Source organism: Brassica napus, chromosome C5 (assembly GCF_020379485.1).
Source record: "Brassica napus cultivar Da-Ae chromosome C5, Da-Ae, whole genome shotgun sequence".
NCBI lineage: Eukaryota > Viridiplantae > Streptophyta > Magnoliopsida > Brassicales > Brassicaceae > Brassica > Brassica napus.
In genome coordinates, this window is record NC_063448.1 from 19,151,747 (window position 1) to 19,171,620 (window position 19,874).

Here is a 19,874-nt window from a genome sequence, read left to right on the forward strand (position 1 = left end):
AAAAAAAAACAATACAATCTACAAAAAGGAGAAATAACGCATTTAAGAAAAGGAAAAGACACATGCTATGAGAGTTGACCTTATTTGGTGGACGTGGGTTGCAACCTTCGTTGCCGCTTCCCGCTTTGGAACCGGAATCGGAATCGGAACCTTGTGGAAGCTTACGGAATCTCGCTTCCAAAACGCGTCCAAAATGTTTTCTTGAATAACACGTTGGAAGCTTATGATTCCGTTTTGGAATCACGCTTCCGTTCTTTAAAAAAATACAATGTCGTATATTAATAAAAATATAATCATAGTTTTTAATTTATATAAAATCTAAATTTTAATAGTAATAAATAGAGAAAATATAAATATTAAAACCAATACTATAAATTATCTTTATGTATTGAGGTTTTATTAAAAATATATCATATATTCAAATATATTGTGTCAATTACTTATGAAATATTAAAAATAATTAATATAATAATTTTTAAACTTAATTTATGTGTATTCTCACAGTTTTAATATGAAATCATTTCAAAATTATTATAAATGAATAATTACTTTATTTTAAATTATATCATATAATTTTTATTCCTAATTTTTTTTTTTTAAAAATCTTATATTTTAATATATATAATATATATATTGATATACGCTTCCAACACGTACCTGCTTCCTAATATTTTAAAAAATTTCGTTTCCGCGCTTCAATACATTTCCGCTTCCACGTACCCGCTTCCGTTTCCATGTAACATAGGTGCAAGTTGCAACTACTACAATCAAAGATGTCGTTCCTTGAATAGAAAGTTAATGCCCTGAATCAGAGGAGACGAACAAACGATACACAAAGTCAGCAGGTCCACATTGATTATGTAAGGAATCATTTATGGTATAGTTGCCCACACCTCATTAATGTTATCTCTTCGGATACTCCCTCTCTACTGTATTGGATTTAAAATTTTTGCACACCGATTAAAAAATATTTAATCTTTCTAAGAACAACAATAACTATAAATAATTCAACCATTAAAAAATCATACTCAAGAATACAAACGGTCAAAAACATCATTTAAAAAAAGTAAATAGATTAAAATCAACCCGTTAAACGGAAATTTTGAAAATAGTTACAAGGCCGACTTGAAGAAAATCTCCCGAGTCAATGTATTACGAGAATAGTTTCGCCCATCCACTAAATCTGGCACGTTCCATTACTTGATTTTAAAATCCTAAGGAACCAATTCATGTTCTCAACCCTCGGCGATGACCATAAAAGGGTGAAGTTCTCCTCGTCGCCTCAGATGTCGGGACTATCAATGTCGCCTTAAGAGTAGCTAGGTTTCAGTGATTACCTCGAAAATCATAACTGCATCAATCAATTATGCACCAAGTACTAAGGGAGAAGGTTATAAAACAAAAACATCAAGTTATATTTACTTTTACATAGAAACTTGAAATATCATTTAAAATGAAACAAAATAATTCTTAAAACACCACTTATAGTGATACGAAGGGAGTAGTACTCTAAATCACAATAGAGGCCAATTGTTTTTTTTTCTCTCACTCATGTCACTTTTTCTATGATTTTGATTTCCGATATTTTCTCCGATAGGTGGTTATTTTCACTTTCTTCGTGAAAGAAGGCGCCATTCTTTCATATTTAATCACACATTCGCTTTGCTACTTGTCCATTTGTAGAGGTTCGATGGTTTGTCAATTTCATGTGAGGCAATAGATGCATGAGACTTCTGGTGGTTACCTCAGGGTTTGATGTTTGGATTCAAGCTCCTCTCTTAGGCTATGTATCTACCTCTTCTGCCCTTCCGCTTACCTTAGGACGGTGAGTGAGGGTTAGTTCTAGTATGTCTTGGTCTTCACAGTGGCGGCTTTCAGATCTTTTTTGTTCTACTTGTTTCAGCTCTGTAGCACCACAAATCTTTTTTTATTGCGGGTTACTATGGGTTTTGCTAAGGTTCTGAGCTCTCTGTTTAGCTTGATTGTTTTTTGTTGCGGCGGCTGCTCCTCCATTCTCCTTCCACATCGATGTCTTTGGTTAATGATATTTTCCTATGGTTTATGTCATGTGCTTAGTGTTGTTTCCTCCCGAACCTCTTCTCGCTTGTTCATAACAAAGTAAAGTCATACAAGATTACAACCACACAAAATTTTAGACAATATACAACGATAAGATCTAGTATCACCTAAGATCACTTAGTTAGATCCTATGCTACTTAGTCAAACCATATGTTTTCCACCATAATGAAAAGAATTCATCGGTCTCACGACCCAAGATGAACCATCTCTTGACCCATAAAATTAGACCACGAGATACAAAGATAGTAATTGACAATCGGTTTTATTTATGCTCAAACATCAATTTGTGTACATTGTCACCACCACTATCATGTTCCTAAGCCTGAAACCTAACACAAATCCCCGGAATAAAATAAGATCCTTGACGATTGCAGCAGGGACTTGTGCACCAAATCACGGTTTCATGAGGTGTGAAGTTTCTACCACCGGAACGAACACGGGATTGTCACTAGCGCTGGGAAGTATATCTCGGCTACACATCACCAGCATAGACCTTTTCTCCAGTTGACTACTCTGTTGTCGAGCTCCTTGCAGCGCTTCGTCTTCAAGAAGGCTGCCGCTCGTCGCATCACTCCTACAATTGTCTCACCACTGCAACGAATGTTGATTAGGGGTAGAGGAGACGTCTTACCAAGCCACATGCAGTCGCTGTGAAGATTTCACCGGAGATCACTAAAAGAGAAAACCAGATCTGACAAAATATTCAGCCCTAAAAGCTGACTCTCGGTTCCGCCAATCTGTGTTCAGTCTTTCTGTCTCTTCATAAAAAGTCGAGAACCAGCTCCATTAAACGCAAAGGGTCTCTGGGAGAGGTCTCGACAGCACAGAGAGGCACGCAAATCAATCTAGAAGATAAAATAGCGACCAAAGAATGAAGAGGAACAATGCATTCCTTAATATTTTTAAGAATTGTATCATTTATATTTAAAAAATAGTTTTTTCTTTCCATTCCTTTTTATTTTTTTTACCGTAGAGAAATATAGAAAAAAAAATTTCACTCACTAAATTTGATAAGAAATAATCATTCCTCGTCATTTCCATCCGTTATTTTCCTATTCATTCTTAGTGTACATGTGATGGTTACCATTTAGACCCATAGAAAAGAAGATCAAAGGAAAATAGAAACCATTTAGACCCATAGAGAAGAAAATCAAAGGAAAATAGAGATAAAGGAAGGTCGACGGGAGCTAGGAGCTAGGGTTTTCTTTGACGGTGTCTACTCCAAACTCAAAGAAAGAGAAAAAAATCATGGGCATGGGAATCACTCACCATTTGTCACTTTATTATCAGGTCTTTTTAATTTACAGTTTTAAAATAAATAAATAACAAAACTGTGAAAAATATATTATTATTGTATTTCTGAGAAACTATTAGAGTTTCTCAACCGATGCTGCTGCTCTAGAATATCCGCGGCCAAAACCGTATCCTTCTATAATACCTCGGGTACTCTGCCATATAATATAGGACCAAGACACAAAAGATGCCCACAACAACAGCAACACATGTCACGACCCTGACTATAAAAACCCTCACCATCCTTAAATGCATCTCATTCCTCATGGAATTTATCAATTCACCAACTTTCAATTTGTTTGATTCGGCACAAAACCGACAAATCAACAAACCAGGTATTCTCAAGTCCAGGTTCGGTCCAACCGGTTTTCACTCTCCATATACCTTTTCAGCTCCTTCTACATCGTCTAGCTTCAACAAAGAAGCAATAACAGTTTTATACCAATAATCCTCCAACTTCTCATTCATCATACACTCGTTCCAAAGACTTAACCAACCATCCTCCAACTTCTCCTTCTCCTTCTTCTTACACTCGTTCCAAAGACGGTACACTTCTCTTTTACTCCCTTCCACGCCACCATACATCTCTATAGCTTTTTCTATTGATCCTGCTTTAGAGTAAGCCTTTGCCACTGCAGCCATGGTCTCTCTTTCTAGTTTGATCCCTTCTTCTCCACTCCACTTTTTCATAAACGTTTCCATAGCTTCTACGTTAGAATCAGCCGCATATATTCTCAAGACTTTGTTCACCATGAGTCTATCGGGAGCCACGTTGTTCTCTTCCATCTCACGAAGAAACTCCTCAACCATATTTCTTTGACTGTGGAAAGAGAACATTGAGTTGAACGGTGAAGGTTTCATGAGGAGACCTAGCTCTCTCATCTTCTCAAACGTTGCCTTGGCCTTACCCAAATGTTTGTCAGATTTTGTGTAAGAGCTTAGGAGAGTTGCGTAGACAGTGTAATCCTTCATGTTCTCAGGGATGTTTTTAAAGAACTTCTCTGCTTCTTCCAGACCCAATACAACTTCAACCATATGAAGCCGAACTGCATAATCCTCAGCATAAATATTACAAGCCCCTTTTTCATCCATCCACTCTGAAACCTAACAATTGAAAGATATATTAGAACATTAAATCTCTAGATGAGTCTTTCGCCAACAAAAAATAATATAAAAAATGAAAAGAGAAAAGAGAAAGTGTGAAAGTTTTTTATATGAGATATTATACTATTTTAGAGTCTTTTGTCACATGTGTCTATGGTTAGTATTTTATTTGATTACTAAAAATCTGTATGAAGATAAAATTTCTCAAGGCCTATAGTCATTTTAACAAGTATTATGAAAGAAAGCACAGGTTCAAAAAAAAAGAGGTTACATGTAGAAGGGTGAATCTGTAATCAACAAACCTGAAGTGCTTTAGAAAACTGATTAGAATCATGAAGATTCTTGATGAGGCATTTGAGTTCAGAGATTCTCATTCTACTCCCCCATTGGTCCAAAAGCGGATTAATCGGTCTCTTCATTCTTATGTTCTTTATTAAACTTTTCATAAGTTTCTCAGCTTCATCAACCATTCCTCTCTCTCGATAACCAGAGGCCAACGCTGTTGGGATCCCGATATCAAACTCAAGAGGCAAAGATTCCCACACTTTGTAAATCTCTTCCGCCTCAGCGATAGCGTCTAGCTTTAAGAGTGAACGAACCACAGTTAGATAGTCATTGTTATCACAGTACGGTTCTGTGTTCTCATTGCAAAGGTTCCATATACGCAGCACCTCTTCTTTCTTTTCAGCTTCACCATACAGCTTCGTGAGAAGCTTGTTTAAACGACTTGGGGTCAACCAGTAATTTCTCGGTTAAAGTGAGCAATTTTATCGCTTCTTCTTGTGAGCCATCTTTGAGACAGGCCTTTGCCATGTCAAGAGTAATGAGCCACTCAAGAGTGCGCCAGTTCCCACAATTTTCTTCCCACGCAGTTAAGATCTTCTCCATCGGCGTCACGTCAGGCACAGCGGCGTATAGCTTTGACACGTGGTCCAGAGTGACGCTGTCGGGCGCCACGTTATTACCTTGCATCTCACGGAAAAGCTCATCGGCTTTATCTCGATTATTTAGAGCACCGTAAAGAGACATCATTGCATTGTAAGGAGAAGGACTCGTGAGAAGACCTAAGTCCCTCATTTTCTTGAACGTGGCTTCGGCTTTACACAGAGTCTTGTCCGATCGTGTGTACAAGGTTAGCAGACTAGTGTAGAAAGAACCGTCTCTCGCGCTATGTGGTATACTTTCGAAGCACTTCTCTGCTTCTTCTAACCCAACAACATTATCTAACATCCACTCTGATACCTAACGACATTATCACCATAATAAGACGTCATCAATGTTTCAACTTAAAGTTGAGCAGAGTATATATAAAGAATGAAACCTGGAGGGCTTGGAGAGATTGGTCGGAATCACGAAGCTTTTTGATGATGACTCTCACGTGAGAAGGGTCGCTTTGATTACCCTGTTGCCGCCACTGTTGTAGCACCGGAATGATTTGTGCATTCTGATCAAGAGCCTCTTTTAGACGATTCTGGAAAGTTTGATTCGCCCACGACGATAGGGTTCGGAAGGTGGGAATCCTGTGAAGCTTCGCATGTTGTACAAGAATTCTCATCATGGTTAAGCTGGAAGGCGATATTTCTTGGAGATCACTTGCCAGGGTTTATGTATGTGAGGGGGTTTTGTGCCCCTCTCGTTTTTATAGGACATTAATTTATTAATTAATTAATGGGTTAATTTGGTATATAGCCAAATTTTGAATGAAAATTAAGAATATATCAATGATGTTGACATAGTTAAATTGCTAACATTTAATATATGTTTTCAGTTAAAAAAGAAAACATTTAATATCTGTTTCAGCGGTTCTAGGGATAATTTGTTGGACGGTAGATGTAGAAATGTATCTGTAAGATTGAAGCTGTAGTTTCTATTGTTGTAGCTTTATGTTTTTTTTTTATGTAGATAAAATACTACACAATTCCTAAAACACTTTAATAATTGCTTTAGGAAAAAAAAAGTAAAACATGAACAAACAAACAAAACAAGGCTGTAGATGATGTAGCAAGGCTTTAACTTTTAAAAATAAAGGTACATCATGATTAGTTAGGATTAGTGTTTTAAAAATAAATAAAGTTAAAATCCTAAGTTAAAACTTAAAAGTAGTGGATGAAAGAGGAAGAGAATGGATAACATCATCTAGATATGGACAAAAATAAAACACAACTATTTGCTATCACCTCACATAATACTAGACACGTCATATACTTATTTACTGCATAAGAATGTCATGAATTCGTGCTCTTTGAGGTCATTTAAACTGATTGTGTCTCAAATAAACTGAAATGCAAAAGCGCATGGTTTGAAAGTTTTTGAGTGTTCAATTCCATACCATCGAAATAGTATGTGATTTAAACTCTATCCACAACCCCTAAATACTAAACAATACCTTAACTCCAATCTATAACTACTAAATCCTAAACCTTAAACTCTAACATATATGATATTTTGTAATGTTTGGTTTTTATGTATAAAACATACTACATACCTTTTATAAACAATATAGAAAATATAGTCTATTCAATTTACATTAGACTTTGAGCTCCAATGTAAAGACTTTGAGCTCCAATGTAAAATAGTATGAGAAAAAAAAAAGAATCTTTATTGATGAAAAAAATGTCCATGAACTAGACTCCTAACATTTGTCCATCATTCGAACAAAATAAATTTCATATCACAACCAATTATACAAAATAGCAGAGAAAAAAATTATCAAATTAGAAGACAAGGCACATTGTTCCATTTTTATAAAATAGAACACTATATCCGAAAGATTATAGTGACCTTACATAAATAGTTGCACTAAATAACACATACTAAACTATAATTTCATGTCACCGAATATTGTATCGTAGCGAGTTCACCTTCTTCACCTCCTTCTCTTTTTCAGACATGACGATACACACATTCTAGTTTTAAAATATATAAGAGACAGCAAAAACAAATGGAGGCGAAACCAACCATCAATGGTGATAATCAATCGGAAAATCTTATTGCTAGTATCAGTGACCATATAGCAAAGAAAATCAACGATGAGATAGGAGAGCGTAACATCAGCAATGGAGATTAAGAAGAAGTCGCATTTCAATTTCCGTTTTATTCGACCCTAGATGTGAAGAAATTTATCAAGAATCTTATTGATTAAGAGATTTTTATGAGATGAACAAAAAAAAAAATAGGTCCACTTTATTTTTAATTAGTTAATTGGTTGATTATTAATTGTTTGAACGTCGTAGAATACAATTTTCCTTAATTGTATGAGATATGATGCAATATCGTACAAGTCACTTTAACCTGCTGCAGTAGACAACTCCTGAACAAGCGCGGGGTCGTAGATGTGTCTAATATACTTGTGCTACTTAACAATCATGTGTATATTTCCATAATCCAATGAAAATAACACTTAAAATTAAGATTATTGGCGTATAAAGAAGAGATGATGAGCATTGTTCCAAATCCGAACACACTTACCCATTAGATTTAGGTTTCCACTGCTTATTCAGAGAAAATCCTGCGTAAATAAAAGTTTAGAAATCCATGAAAATCTATACTATAAATGGAGAGAATGGTCTATATCTTCTGGAACAACTTTTATATTGCAAACGTCACCAAAGATCCAGATGCATATGAATTTTTCTAAACGTTTTCATAAGGTTTCCACCAAAACTCACACGCATAACTTCAAGTCTGATAGCTCTAAAAGCCGATGATGTAGAGCCATGAGACGGTGCATGTAAGGGACCTGCAGAAGACGAATATACATATAAAAAAAAGCTTAATTGATGGCACAATACCATCATGAGCTGTCTGCCTTCCCTTACAGAGTTATTTTCTTGTAGGACGACGCAGAGGAACATTCCACCTCACCTTGGACCTCCTATGAGCTCCACCCTGATCACCATATGTCTGATGATCTACAAAAACACCTGATGAGCTGCCAAGCAATAGAACAACATTAATAATCAATAAAAAAAATAATGAGAAATCCATAAGAGAAAAAAAAAATATAGAGAGAGCACTGGAAATTAGATGCTTAGACACATTTTTTACTTAAAGAATGTGTCAAAATGAACTGTGATCAATGATATTCGCCAAATATCAATTGTGATTTTCCAATGCAAACCACTTTCAGGTAACCGCTACTCTTAACTTCTCTGAAACTTTATTTTCGACCACTTTTCTCTAAAAGCTATTATGATAAACTTGCAGAACTCATGAAATAATTAGAAAGCGATATACATTTTTACCTATTGAAAAACAGTGGATGTTCAGGAAAATCTTAAACTGGATGAGCTTTGATTGAAATAATATAAAAAAAATTAGTTCCCAAACTTGACGTTCGCCTTTTCAGAAACTTTGTTGGAGCATACAAACTGTAAAATAATTAATGTGTATTAATATGATTTGAAACTATTCAAACTGGAGCTGTATGATTTAGTAAAAGAGAGAAACCAACTTAGACAATTAAGCGTTTAGTGTGCAAATAACATACGGCCTTTCATCCATCCAAGTTATTAGATGTATAAGAAAATGATTATAAGAAAAAGATCATAAAGAAATTAACAAAGCACTAACTTACATAGTAGTTAACGTTTTACTTGGATACTACTATCTTTTGTGATGATCATCTCTTCCACATCAATACTCTTCTTTCCCACTTCTTTCTCCTGCTCCTCTTCGTGATCTTCTTTTTCATCCTCTTCATGATCTCCATTGTCAATCTGCTCATCTCCCATAATCTTCTGATAGACCCTGAACTCCTTAAATTTCCTCTGAGTTCTACCACTTTTCCTCCGTGGTCTCATCTCATGGTACATGTATGTCCTATGTTTTCTTATTAAATCTCTTAGAACTGTGAGCTGGCAATGAATTTCCCTACCTCAGCGGAACTGATCAAAACCAACGGGTTCGACGTGCAAGATTTATACAGAATCAGATTCCGCCTTCTTCGCTGTCATCGACACAATCAAACTCTTATCATTCATGTCACTGGAAATCAATATCTAGGCAGCATCAGAAGAGTAGGAGCAGGGTGTTAGAAATTGAAGAACATAGTGAAGAACAAGAGAGAGAGATGTTTAATCTAGAAAGTAAAGAGAGAGATTGAGTAAAGAAAGAGAATCTTATTTGCTTGATTGATTTGCTTATGGGAACATCCTATATATATAAGGGTTACAAGTATGGCAAATGGTAGATGAGATATGATAAACTAATAATCCATTGTCTTGAGACCTTAACCCACCATGCATGCTTGCCCCTTGTAGTCGCATCTCCATTGTCTTGAGACCTTAACCCACCATGCATGCTTGTCCCTTGTAGTGGCATCTCCATTGTCTTGAGACCTTAACCAACCATGCATGCTTGTCCCTTGTAGTGGTATCTCCATTGTCTTGAGACTTTAACCAACCATCTTGTTTCTTATTGCTTCATCTTCACACTCCCCCTCAAGCTTGACCATAGGGACTGGTCAAGCTTGGAAACCATGAAGCATTCCCTCATTAAAACCTTTAGCTTGGAAAAACCTCATGGGATAAAAACCAAGCCAAAGAAAAAGAGTAGAACACTTCATGGCTAAGAGAATTAGTGTGATGAAAAATCTACGAGTCCTAACTTGGAATGTATGAACTCGCAAACCTTGGTGCTTGCAGCCTTGGTAAAGATGTCAGCTAGTTGATCTTCACTTCTTGTGTAGCACGGTAAGATGATCCTTTGTTCCACTGCTTGCCTAACTTTATGACAATCCACCTCAATGTGTTTAGTCCTCTCATGGAACACGCTGTTGGAAGCTATGTGTATTGCTGCTTGATTATCACAATGCATGGTGATTGGAGTTGATGTCTCTATACCCAAGTCTCGAAGTAGGTTTCTGATCCAAATCAACTCACTAGTGAGCTTCCTCATTGCCCTATATTCAGCTTCAGCACTTGAGCATGACACTATCTTCTGTTTCTTGCTCTTCCAAGTGACAAGATTGCCTCCAATAAATGTACAATAGCCGGTAGTGGATCTCCTATCCACTCTGTCTCCTGCCCAATCAGCATCACAATACCCAACTATCTCTGTATTTTTGTTGCATCCCATCCACACTCCTTGTCCTGGCGCCTCTCTTAGGTATCTTAGGATCCTTTCAACCATGTTCCAATGGTGTATCTTGGGAGCTTGCATATTCTGGCTTACTTGGTTAACTGCAAAGCATACATCAGGCCTGGTGATGGTGAGGTATATCAGCTTTCCTACAATTCTTCTATAGTGTTTAACGTCAGTATAGGGCTTGTCTTCAATCTCCCCCTCACGCAGCACCTTATACCCATCTTCTAGTGGAGTCTTGGCTACTCTCGCTCCAAGCTTTCCTGCCTCATTCAAAAGATCAAGTGTGTACTTCCTTTGAGATAAGAAAAGCTCCTCTTTAGAGCGGCATATTTCTATCCCTAGAAAGTACTTTAGCTCACCCAAATCTTTAATATCAAAAGTAGACTTAAGAAAGACTTTGGTTGAGATAATACCTTCCTTGTCACTTCCTGTGATGATAATATCATCTACATAAATAAGAATCACCACAATTCCTTGCTTGCTTGTGAGTGTGAAGAGTGTATGATCAGCTTCTGACTTTACAAACCCTCTTCCATTGAGAGTTGTGCTCAGTTTGTGGTACCAAGCCCTTGGTGACTGTTTTAACCCATAGATTGCTTTCTTCAACCTTAGGACATTCCCTGGCTTGACCATGTCTTCCATACCCGGAGGTGGCCTCATGTAAACCTCATCCTCCAGCTCTCCTTGAAGAAAAGCATTCTTGACATCCATCTGCCATAAATCCCATTCCAAGTTCACTGCCAATGAGAGTAGAATCCTTATGGTGTGAATTTTAGCTACTGGTGCAAATGTATCCAGATAGTCTTCTCCATAGACTTGGGTGTATCCTCTTGCAACTAGCCTTGTTTTCTTTCTTTCTGGTTTCCCATTGGCAAGGTACTTAATGGTGAAGAGTAGACGGCTTGTAACAGCTTTCTTTCCTTTGGGGAGCTCAGTTTCATACCAAGTATCATTCTTGATCATGGCACCAACTTCATCCCCAACTGACGCTTTCCACTCTTCATGCTTCATGGCTTCTTCATAAGTCTTTGGTACATACTCTTGATCTAGGTTGCTGATGAAGACTACATGCTCTTCAGATAGTCTCGCAAAAGAACATGTTGCTTGAATAGGATGAGCTACTGCATTGTTGTTGAAGTATACTTTGGTGTCCATCCACTGAGATGGTTTCTTCACCCTTGTACTCCTCCTTAATGGTTAAACTTCTTGTTGCATTCCATCTTGATCATTACCAACTTCTTCTTGGATAGCTCCTTCTTGGATAGTTTCCTCGTGGATAGCTTCGTCATGGATATCTTCTTCAGGGATAGCTTCCTCATGGATAACTTGCAAATTAGGTTGATTTCCCCCCTCATGATCAGGATGGACTGCTTCTTCAATTGATGTAGCTTCATCCACAACTGGAGGTATATGTGAAGTGCTCGGTACGCCACTTGTTTGAGGCAGGCTGATGCCTAGGTTTTCCAGAATGATTCTCAAGTTGTTTGCCCTATCTGAAGATCCTTGTGAGAGATCCTGAAGGCTTTCCCAACTCTTCTCATCATAGTATCCCTTTGATTCCACAAACTTAACATCCCTTGAGACCATAACTCTTCTTGATTCAGGTATGTAGCACTTGTACCCCTTCTGCGCATGAGTATATCCTATGAACATGCCTTTGACACTCTTGGCTTCAAGCTTGTTTCTCTTCCCTGGTATCAAGACATAGCACACACACCCAAAAACACGCAAGTGATCAATTGGAGGTTTTATTTTGTTTAATACCTGAAAGGGAGAGATATCTTGGAGGACTTTGGTGGGGATCCTGTTGATCAAATAACATGCTGAGACCACAGCATCTCCCCAGAACCTCTTTGGAACATTGGTATGGAACATCATGCTCCTTGCAACCTCCATAAGATGGCGATTCTTCCTTTCAGCAACTCCATTTGTTGTGGTGTGTATGGGCAACTTGTTTGATGGATTATGCCATGTTTTGCTAAGTGATGTTTGAAAGCAGTGCTTGTGTATTCTCCGCCATTATCAGACCTAAAAATTTTGATCTTGGAATTGAAATGGTTAGATACATAGTTTTGGAAGTTAATAAAAGCTTCTAAAACTCTATCTTTAGTTTGAATCAAGGTGAGCCATGTATATTTTGATTTTTCATCTATGAATGTAACAAAATATTTATGGTTCTCCCTAGACATACAAGGTGCTGTCCAAACATCAGAGTGCACAAGATCAAAGCAATTTTCATAAATAGTCTTAGAATTAGGGAAAACAGATCTCTGATGTTTACCAAGAATACAAGCCTCACAACTTCCACTCTTTAAAGATAGATTAGGTAACATCAGTCCTAAGGCACGATAATGAGGATGACCTAATCTAGCATGCCATAAAACATCACTAGCTAACACAGAAGCAGAATTGAAAGCACAAGATAAATCTGAAAGCTTGGTGTTTTCAAGCAAGTAAAGCTCTCCCTTGCTCACACCCTTTCCCAGCATCTTCCTGGTCTTAATATCCTGAAAGCACACATCATTAGGACTGAAAATAACATTGCAATTTAGATCATTGGTTGCTCTCTTAACAGATAATAAGTTGGATGTGAAAGTAGGCATATAAAAGCTTGAGACTCCTTATCAAACAGTTTCAAGTTTCCTACTCCTTCAATTGGAATTCTATCACCATTAGCAATCACTACACTCCCTAGAGCAGGTTTAACATCACTAATCAGTCTAGCATCCCTAATCATATGATGAGAAGCTCCCGAATCAATGATCAAAGGTCTAGTAGTATGTGAAGCACTGTGAATAGAATTTAAAGCATTGACACTGATGTTACCAGAGTTTGCATTGATAGCCTTGATAAGGGCTTCAATGTCTGACTTGCGGATGAAGGCATCATCAGGGGATCGCTGAGACATGGCATGGGATGTGGATCCACCAGTGTGGGTGGTTGAGATCATAGCTCTTCCATCTTCTCCTATGCGCATGGAGCCTGGTATTGTGGTTTCATGAGCTTTTGCTTCATGTGCTTTGGCCTGGTTGTATCTGTTGGTTGAAGCAGGTCTGAGGTAAGGATGGAGGATCCAACAATTGGTTTTGGAGTGGCCTATATTCTTGCAGTGCTCACAAGTCACAGACTTGTCTCCTCCTCTTCTTGGTTTGAAGTGTGCTTTGTTGACTGAAGCACTCTCCATCTTCTCAGCTTTGTTTGCCATAGACAGTTCCCCTTTTCCACCAAAGAGACCATCTGAGCCTAGCTCCTTCCGAAGTTGAGCACACACATCATCATAGCTTGGAAGCTCTTTAGCTCTCAATATGTGTTTAAGTACATCATTGAAGCTTGGGTTGAGTGTGAGAAGCAATCCAAAGACCTTGTCTTGCTCACGCCTCTCTTCTAGTGTACTAGGATCAGTGGTACTTGGTCTCAGCATCTCAAGTTCAGACCACAGCTGGCTGTACTTCCCAAGGTGCTTGGTGAAGTCCATCTCCTCTTGCTGCAAGTTGTTGATTGCCCTCTTAACCTCAAAAATTCTGGTGAGGTTTGAAGTGTTTCCATATACCTTGTGTAAGGTATCCCATAGCTTCTTTGCAGTCTCACAGTGTGAGTAAGACTCCATGATAGGAGTATCAAGTGAGCCTTGCAAGATAGACAACACCATGAGATCCTCTTGACCCCATTTGCCTTCATCTACCACTACAACCTCCTTGCCATCTTCTCTTTGGGTGATTTGTCTTGGGGCCTCACCTGTGGTGATGTGCTCCCATAGACCTCTTCCTCCAAGAGCTGTCCTGGTCAATCTCAACCAGGTAATGTAGTTAGGACCTTTCAGGATGACTGGAATCCTCACTAGCTTGTGCCGCTCCATCTTTGCTTGCTATTGTCCAGCGGGTAAAAAAGTAAAAAAAAATCGCTAAGAAGAAATTTGAATTTCTGAGGCTAGACAAGAGAGAAAACAAGGGAAGCCAAGATATGTTCTCTAGAAATGAGGAAAGTAAACCAAACAAGTGAAAGAGTAAGGTGAATAGAGTAAATTTGCGGAAGCAGTTTGGTGTTCAAGAGCTTGGACGCTCTGACACCATGTTAGAAATTGAAGAACATAGTGAAGAACAAGAGAGAGAGAGAGATGTTTAATCTAGAAAGTAAAGAGAGAGATAGAGTAAAGAAAGAGAATCTTATTTGCTTGATTGATTTGCTTATGGGAACATCTCATATATATAAGGGTTACAAGTATGGCAAATGGTAGATGAGATATGATAAACTAATAATCCATTGTCTTGAGACCTTAACCCACCATGCATGCTTGTCCCTTGTAGTGGCATCTCCATTGTCTTGAGACCTTAACCCACCATGCATGCTTGTCCCTTGTAGTGGCATCTCCATTGTCTTGAGACCTTAACCAACCATGCATGCTTGTCCCTTGTAGTGGTATCTCCATTGTTTTGAGACCTTAACCAACCATCTTGTTTCTTATTGCTTCATCTTCACACAGGGTACCTCGTCGGCGTCACTGGAGGAGTCGGAGGAGTTGCGTATATCGATGTTACGATGATGAATGTATATGGAAGGATCATATATACTATACTAAAAGTTGCATATCCTGAGTCCTAAAGCTATCCACGTAGGCAAATTTAATCAACCAATGAGAAAGTTTAATTTTGCCATATCACCATTGCTGATATAGATTGAACTTTCGTGTGGGTTTATGAAAATTATCAGTCTGGCCCACCCCACCCAGCCCATGAAGAGGAAAAACAGAGAAACATGTATCGTTGTTTCAAGCTTCGAGTCTCTTGACTCTTCCACTTCGTCTTCTGCGATTTGATTTGTTTTTGCATAACCTTCTCAATCATTAATCAATAATGATCTTAAAACAATCCTTGAATGTTTCTTTTCACCTCCCTTGATCCTTCTCTTATATAAATATATATGTCTTAATCTAAATCAAAACCTATTCTGAAGAAGTTACATCTATGGCCATGCAATCCACCGGAATTCTAAGCTCAGCCGCCGTCGAAGCTACTTCACCATTGAATCATCATCATCCAGGTTCTTACCAGGTTACAGCTATCACCGTTTTCAACCCTCCGAGAATCTCCGGTAAAAAAATCAATTCCCGTGACGGAGAGATTGTGAAGAAGGTGGGTCAATCAGTTTGAATCATACTGATATAAATGATTATGCTAACCTGTTTCCGTTATGGATCTTTTGTTAGAACTACAAGAGTTTTTTCTTAAATCCAGTTATGGATCTTTTGTTAACAGATGATATACATATTTAAACTCAGATTTCAAGTGAAGATGTTGGTTTTCTGAAGAAGATATGCTTTTGTGTGAGGTATAATTCACTTATAAACTTCATCATATATGGATAAGATTTGAGATTTTGTATTTGTGCTTAGATGTGACATTTAATCTCATGTGTGATTTTATAGGCACAACGAGTGTTAGATGGACAGAGATACAAAGATGGGTTCAGGCAGGTAGATGATTATTTTCTTTGTTCTGTTTCTATTGACCATAGGAAATGAAAGGAAGAAGCCTTTTATTGGGTCCTTCTCATGCAAAAGGAATCGTCCATCAGAAAACGTAAGAGCTATATATGAATTGGCTTCTTTATCTGCTTAATTTTAGTGTGGACAGTGGTGTTGATGCGTGAGTCTTAGTGTTCGAATATGCAACCGAATCGAGGTTAAGCAGCCTAACTCTGTCATCCGTAAAGTGTGCTAGAGTACAACTTATCAAGAACGGTAAGAAGGTTATGCTGTGACCAATTTACTAAACGTGGATTAGTTTTGTGAAATGTTGAATCATCTTCTGTTAATGTCTGCAGGAGGAGTTCTTTATTTCTGGATTTGGTCGTAAGGATCATGCTGTGGGAGATATTCCTGTATGTTGCTCTCTCGCGAGTAACAACACCGGAGGGTCTAAAAATACTAGATGATACGGAGGGTGCAAGAAAGAGATTTTCGGTGATCTCAGGCCACGTAAGTCCAAGCTATCCTAATCTAATGACAAAGGTTCTAACCAATTACAAATATATAGCATCCATAAATCTACTCTGTTCGATACAGGAAGCATCTAAGGAGATCAGTCCAATTACGAACTTATCCTAAGACGGCTGCGATGTCCAGATATCAGTGGAGTCAAAATACATTTTAAAAATAATCGATGGACCAAGGAGAGGTATAAACTGCAGAAAGTAACTTCAGGACCACTGTGTCTTCTTTGCATTTGTTTTTGTCTAAGTATTTTGGTAAGATAAAAACAATTTAATACGTTTCCATGTGTTCTACCGCAGACAAAGAAGTTTCAATATTATGGCTGACGGCCTTGAGAACAATAATGTTACTTTTGAGGAGGTAGACTATAATTTAGTTTTGGTATTCATCAGTACTTCGTTGATCTTGAGTTCGAGTTTAGATCATAACAGGCTCAGAGCCTCAGACTGTCTGTGTTAGTGTGTTTGATAATGTTGCAAACTTAGATGAGAAGCTACACTCTTGGGCAACACGTCTTTCATATGTTCATGCCCTGCTACTCTGTCTGAAATCTCCTGCCTAAAGGTAGATATGAAATGAACAAATAAAAACATTAAGATGTTTAAAGTACCCTTATAAATTCCCTTGACAAGCACGGAAGCCAACACTGCTGCTCCTTCTCTGTCCCGCCAAACCTAATTAACATGTCAAAATATATTGTCTACTACTTGATATTCAGAATATACGAAAATATTTACGCACCCGAGCTTAAACCATATTCCCTTAATATATTCCATTCCCGACCTATACAGTTCATAGTTTATTGTTAGATTGCACCAAAAAAAAAGCAATATACATACCAATCAATAATTAGTAAACCAATCCATCTCCAAATCAAAACTCAAATTCACATACCAAAAAAATAAAATCAGCATTAACATACCAATACGTTTCCATGTGTTATACGTTATTTATATATTTAAACGTTTTTTATTTGTAATAGACTTTCTCCGATGATTGATCAAAGAAATAAAATTATACTTTCTCGGATGAATTTCTAGATATTAGAGACAGGCGAGAGTCTTTCAGAAAAATTCTAGAAACCAGAAAAAAAAAAGATTTTTCCATATAGCGTAGCGATCAAACATGAGTTATGAAAATAATCGAAGGAGACACCTGCTTAAACCCCATTTGCTTATATCGAGTGATATCCAACACAATACTAGATGGCTACTCACAGACGTGATTAGAGGCAAAAAAATGCATGCGCATATGAGAAGGTCATATTTGTTTTGTTGCGGTCCCATGCAAAACCACGTAACTCATATTTTAAGAAACATAACTTATAAAATAACAAAACGTTTTTCATATCTATCGTTCATCCTTCGTAAAAAAAAATAAATATGCCACTTCAGCCATGAATTCTATAAAATTAACTCAGTTAAAAGTCATGCGAAGCATAGCAATGACCCAATTCGTTAAGAAAAATATTTTTTACGAGCAATTAAAGATGATTAAAGGTTATTCTTATAATAGAGGTCTTTTCTCTTCTACCCTTATCAATAAGAAAAATCACATATTATTGATACACTAATCGAAGCCGATCAATTTAAAGACTACAACAAGAACGCGACACCAAGACTGAACGTCGATCTCATCATCACTGATCTAAATCGTACTAATAGGCCTCCAAAAACTGAAGAAGAAAACGATACATGCATAGTATGTTTCGGAGATTACAACAACGGAAACAATCTTTGCTCTCTTACTTATGGTCATGATTTCTAATTCACATGCATTATCAGTGGCATGCATAAACTAAATATGCCAATTCTACAATGTTCAAGTATTATCTACGTTGCAAACATCATCAGCTTTTCCTGCTGCAGAGAAACAACATGAACAAATACCCAAAATAGAAAACCCGTTAAAATGATATGTCCGAACCCGGCGCGTAGCGCCGGCATACCACTAGTATATATAATAGGATTCAAAACCTTTAATGATGGACTGAGTAAAGATGGAGAAATATAGAGTTAGAGGAAAATTCACTGTTCCATGGAAACCGAAAGGGTCATTTTCTATTTCTCATAGTCTCACAGGATAGGAGACTGAAGCAGTTGAAACCCTAAAACTCTAAGGACGATAGGAAACGGAAGAGACTTTTGTCGTAGATATTTTATTAGCCTTATTGGGCCACATACCCAAGAGCCTATTTTATAAATCACAAAACGCTACATGCGACATCTAAATCGCAAAAGGCAACACAATTTTTTCCTTGTGAGACCCATACTGATGACGTGGCACCTCAGACTCAACTGAACTATTATATCATAAATTATTATTATGATTATTAAATTATTATTTTTTCTATGGATTAATTATGTGGAGTCTACATTCTCTGATGTTAGCATGTCATGAAAAATGACTACCTTCAATTTTAGAAGTTCCATCGAATTAAATTTGGAGTCAACACAAGACTTATCCCTGTCATTCAGCATTTGATTGAGGATTCAGTACTCAAACACGAATTATTTCACAAAAATTGCCACAAATATCATATTTATAATACAAGGATAAAAGACACTTATACCAATTAACATATATAGACTTAGGGTTTAGAGTTAAGAGGTAGGGTAGTGTTTTTAGAATGTGAAATTTAGGATTCTAATAAATATATAAATAAATACTTAAAAATTAAAAAAAAATTGAAATAAAATTCAAAAAAAAAATATTTATAAAAATTTCGAATTTGAAAAAGTATAACTCGAAAACATAAAAATGACTTTTTTATTTTTTTAATTTTTAAAATTTTTAAATTTTTAAATTTTAAATTTTTTAAATTTTTTAAATTTATTTATTTAAATAATGATTTATTATATACATAAATAACATGTGTATAAGAGTTTTTGCCACTTAATGAAGAAGGTATTTTAAAAAATATTCTTTTAATAGTGGTAAAGATGAAAAGAAGTACCATGAAAGTGGTAAACATAAAATTTTCCCGCTTTTCCGCATGACAGATTGTCACAACCAAAAGCTTACAAGGCATATGATATAGCCCATGTGGGATATAGCACCTGAAATTGAAAATGGTGTGGATTGACAAGAAAACAATCGCCAAATCATTTGCTTTTACAATCCTAAGACACAATCTGTTTTTTAACTAGATACTAGATTTTGACATGTACGTCCGCGCGGATGTATTTTTAAAAAAATATGATGCTATTTGTTTTTTTATGTCGCTATTTAGGATTGGACAAAAAACTCGAATTCGAAGAACCGAACCGATCCCAATTCAAATAAGTAGTACCAAATCCGAACCGAAATTGATTAAATATCC

General features: G+C 36.9%; 1 pseudogene; it reads right to left on the bottom strand.

Moving 5' to 3' along the window:
• Window positions 1–588: 588 nt before the first annotated feature.
• On the bottom strand, window positions 589–7,572 carry LOC106417316 (annotated as a pseudogene).
• Window positions 7,573–19,874: the final 12,302 nt, after the last annotated feature.